The following is a 4964-nucleotide window of genomic DNA, read 5'->3' as shown; positions in this document are numbered from 1 at the left end:
AACATATCCAATCTATTGCTAAGTTCCTATCCATTTCGACTTTGGCAACATTTCCAAGGAAATCCGCTACTATGCTGCAGGACTGATACCACCTTGATGCAAGGGACTCATCATCTCTTTGCTTAGACTATTACAATGGCCTCTGGCTGAAGTTTCACCTCACCTCAGTACATCCCCCACTCAGCTATCAAAATGATCTTTCTAAAACACAAGAATGACCACGTCAATACCCTATTCACTCAATTCTCATGAGTCCTTATTATCTTCAGGACCAAATATCAAATTCTGTCTGAGCTCTAAAATCCTTAATATTTTGGCCCTTTATTTCCTTTCTCGTGAAAGAAACTATTTTACTATTATATTTATAACCAATTTTGATTTCGGAATTGAGGCTTTTCTCCTTTATTCCCTATTCTAGATCCCATCTGTGAAGGAGAAAACCAACTAGAGTTGTCTGCATGGAACTTTATTCAGATTGCTGGAGAGAGCAGAATCTCATGATCAAACTGATGAGAGTTAGGCAAGGGGCACCTAGATGAAATGAGGATTGGGGTCTACTGGCAGTTTGGGGGTACGGAGGCAAATAGAGCTCTCCTGCAACCCCTTTGTATTGGGCACAAAGATATAGAATTAAATGAGATCTAGAAGCAGCACAAGAGTTCTATGTGAAGGAATTTACATACCCCACAACATAGATCGATAAGAGGTTTATTTTGGGGGTTGGAAGTCAGGGTAAAGGTAGAAAGACACTAGGGCCAGGGCTGGCTCCGGGCAGACAGGCACCCTTGGCCTTGCTGGAGTATGCTATGTTTGGGGCTCCTGCAAAGAGTGGGCTCCAGTTTCCCTCCTTTTATAATGAGGGACTTTTGTTAATCTTGGAAGGGACCTGTGGGTAGAGTCCCAGATTGGCTCCTGGCTGGTTTCAGGCAGGAATAGAATTTGAATAGAATTCAATGGTTTTTGTTATAAGCAAGTGTTTGTGCTAGGGGTGTGGGTTAGGGAAACCAGAGCAGAATGGGAGCTGGGACAACCCAAGTCAGCTCAGATCCGGTGGGGGCTGGGAGAGCCCAGATATCTCCCATTGGGATACATGGGGGCTAGGAATTACAGAGGAATCTTCACCCACATCATCTTCATCCTCTTCAGCTTCCTCTATAAAATAAGGGGGATTACATTGTGCTACCTCTTTTTTTAGTGGTAGGTCACTTCTTTATTATTTTTATATTACCATATATATATACATATATATATATTTATTTATTTATTTATTTATTTGTTTGTTTGTTTGTTTGTTTAATTGTTTATTTATTTATTTATTTATACATACACTTATCTGGCTGTACAAGAAAATAGGATCAAGAAGAAAAAAAAAAAAAAAAACCTGAGAAAGAAAATAAAATGCAAGCAAATAACAAAAGAAAGCCCATTAATGAATGTTCTAGCTTTGCCTCATAGAGTGTTAGGATTGTTACTAGGTGGGATGATGACAGGCTGATCTTGCACAGGGACCAGGGGACTATAGGAAGAGTTGGTACAGAGTGAGCTGCTCCCCATCAGTGAGGAGACTTGGGTAGGTAAGACATCCAATGTAGAGACAGTCTGGGCCTGAGCTGGGGCCGGCTGCTTGTTCTTGGAGGAGAGGGCACTTGACTGCTGCTGCCTGACAACATGAGCTGCTCCAACGTTGAGGGGCTGAGCCGTGGCCAGAGTCACGTGGTTTGTCAGCAGAGAGGGCTGCTGCATAAGGCTACTGTACTGGCTGCCACCTGAGTGCCCATTCCTCCAGTCTCCCAGCTGCTGGCCAATCCCCATGGCCTGGGGAAAGACCTCAGTAGGCTGAACGCAACTGTGTAGAGCCACCCCAGGGAACTGCTGCCCTGTTGAAGGTAAGAGGATCTGCCGGGTTCCTCCAGGCCAGGCCTGCAGGACAGTGGCAGTGTGTCCAACTAGCGCCGGCCGGCTAGGTGCACAGCTCAGAGTAAAGGGCACCACCTGCTGTGGTGTGATGATGGCTGCTTGAGGATGGAGAGTTGCTGCCATGAGTGGTGGACAGCTTCCCTGGCTGAGGACTCCTGACTGGATCTGTAATGGCTGAGCAGCAGGCGCCTGGGGTACCATTGGCACAGCATTCTCCATCCTCCCAGGGAATCCAGAATGCTGAGCAGATGCCTGGAGTCCAGTTTGAAAAGCAGGGGGACGCACGACGAAAGTCTGCAGGAATGGATCAGTCTGAGTGCAAATGGCAGTAGTTCCAGGCTGCAAGGAGACACTCTGCTGGGCAACTCCTGCCACAGGTGCTGCCCATGATGGATACAGGGCAGACGGGTAATTCAGCAGGGGGACATCCGAATCAGCCAGAGAGTGTGTAGCTGCTGCTGCAGTAGAACTGGACGCTAAAACACTGGCGACACCGTGCCCGGGATTGAGCTGGTTGCTGAAGGTCATGGTTAGATTTGTGCTTGTGTTGGGGGCAACATGGGCGGTCAAAGGGTTCTTGATCTGTTTCACTGGATCATCCATGTGCCCCGTCCTTCGGCAGATCTCCATGTTCTGAAAGCATGACAAAACATGATTGCTGGGTGGGAAATCCAAAAGATGAGTCATTGTCACAAATGGGTGGTTGAGGGTTTTCCATGGAGTAGCTCTCTTATCTGCATCAATTGTCAGCATCTTCTTCAACAAATCAATGAACTCTCTTCTATCTGCTTTTTCTGCCCACATATCCGTTCCCTCTAAGTCTGTAGACATATTCACCTGGGCCATGTCATCTAAACAGTTGAATATGTACTTGCGGGTGTCTCTTGATTTGATTCCTGTTTCCCACTCATGCTCCTCTGGCGTCTTTAGTCTCCACAGTGGGTAACCCAAACGAGGATCTCTGTTGAAAAACATGCTTGTTTTTGTTCCTGCACTCAGAAGGTATTCTGCCGGGAGGCCTTGTGTTTGTGAAATGTAACAAATCTGCTCATATTCTGAAGCCCCGGCATAGAGAGGCCAGCCCAGAAACAACTCCGCTATCACACAGCCCAAGGACCACATATCAATAGCCTCCCAAAACGGCAGTCCAAGAATGATTTCAGGAGCCCTGTAGTAGCGTGTCTGTATGTAGGAGGAGCACACAGCTTTGGATACCTGAGTGGCAGAGCCAAAGTCAATGACCTTGAGGCGGTATGGCTGCTGCACAGGATCCACCAGCATGATGTTTTCTGGCTTTAGGTCCGTGTGGATCAGGCCAAGGTTCTTGAGCTTCCTCAGAGCTGTGGCCACCTGCTGTAGGATGGGCCGGATGTACTTGAGCTGCAGTGGACGAAACTTGTTCTGCTTTAGGAAATCATGCAGGTTCTGTTCCAGCATCTCAAACACCAGGCAGGTGTGATTCTGGTGCTGGAAGCACTCATAAAAACGGACAACATTGGATTCGTCAGCATCGTCCCTATTCAGGAGGGAAAGGATGTTCACCTCAATCTGGCCCTGTTGGGCATAGACAGGATGGTTTTTCAAGATCTTAATGGCGACAATTTCCTTGGTACTCCGCTTCCAGCACTTGGCCACCTGCCCGAATGTCCCCCGGCCCAAGAACTCTAGGACTTGGTAACTGTTGGTCATGGAGTAAAGGATTTCATGCTGGACCAGCTGGTAATCCCCTTCTCTGCTGGAACTGCTGGTCTTGGTGGTCATGGTGGTGGTCGTGGCAGCGGCACCCACCACAGTCCTGTTCTGCTGCCTGAGAGGGGGATGTTCTTCTATGATCTGCCCTTTACCACTGCTGTCCACCTCCTCACTTTTTCTCTTCAATCCACATTTGTGATAGGGCTCCAGCAAAGAAACGTGGCCTCTGTGAGTGAGGGTCTGACTGCTCGGGAAGGATGAGGTGGCAGCACCCCCAGTGCTGTCAGCAGCCATGACCACGACATGCTCCACTGTGGGAGCTGGCAGAAGGAGGCTCTGGTCATAAGAGGGGAGGTTGAACCTTGTCACCTGCTGAGAGGAGTTTTCTTGTCCTTGTGTGGCTGAGAGGTTCTTGCTGGGAGTAGGATACTTTTTGTTGCTGCTCCGTCCTGAAATGTCCCAGCCAGAAGGCTCTGTTTTCCGTTTCTTTGCACTGCAGAAGGCACTCGATGAGACTGTCTGCCTGTCCATTTGAATCGGGGACATTGTGGAAGCTTCTAGCACACCCTTGTACTGGTGCTCTCTCTCTCTCTCTGTCTCTTCTCTCTTTCTCTTCTCTCTTTCTGTCATTGTAGCCAGTCTGCTAGGTGTGAAATGATATCTGAAATCTTTATCCATTTATATTTCTCTAATCAAAAAGGATTTAGAGAAGATCTTAATCTATTCTGATGTTGAGTTTTATCCAAATTGCAATGGTTTCCTGGGAGCAGACCTCTTGGGGAGCTTCTGGAGCTTTTAGTTTCAATTCAATGATCTGAAAATGCAGCCAGGAATTCAAGTCCAGATCTTCTCCTTGACCCAATCCAGACTGACTTCCCCACTCAATGTTGGCTCCTTATATCCTCCCAGAGAATCCATGGGCTTGTGGGAACTCCTTGCAGAACCAATGAGCATACTCCTTCACAGGTGTCAACTCCTTTAAAGGTGTCAACTCCTTGACAGGTGTGAACTATGAGTTCAATGATCTAGAGAATTGTTAAGTACCAGACACCCGACTTAGCACCTAGGAATAATCCTAACCATGGAGCTGTGGAGACACAGGTATTTTGTAATCTAAAGAGTTATAGAAGTATGATCTAACACTCATTTAAAGATTTTCATATGTACCTCATTATATTTCCTGTTTTACAAATCTTTATTTTTCTTTTCCATCCTGGAGCTTTTACTTCTTGGTCTTCTTTAGACAGATCCTTTTTGTTGCCCAAACTCTATCCCCAGTGGTTTTATCTAGCCCTTTCTACCCTTCCCTCAGGATTCACTGTTGGCATTCTTTTTGTTCTGATTCATTAACTAGC

At 46.8% G+C, this 4964-nt stretch overlaps 1 pseudogene; it reads right to left on the bottom strand.

Moving 5' to 3' along the window:
- Nucleotides 1-1449: 1449 nt before the first annotated feature.
- LOC141562158 (homeodomain-interacting protein kinase 1 pseudogene) lies at nucleotides 1450-4180 on the bottom strand (annotated as a pseudogene).
- Nucleotides 4181-4964: the final 784 nt, after the last annotated feature.

Source organism: Sminthopsis crassicaudata, chromosome 3, assembly GCF_048593235.1.
Source record: "Sminthopsis crassicaudata isolate SCR6 chromosome 3, ASM4859323v1, whole genome shotgun sequence".
Classification (NCBI taxonomy): Eukaryota; Metazoa; Chordata; class Mammalia; order Dasyuromorphia; family Dasyuridae; genus Sminthopsis; species Sminthopsis crassicaudata.
This window is presented reverse-complemented; position numbering and strand designations above follow the sequence as displayed.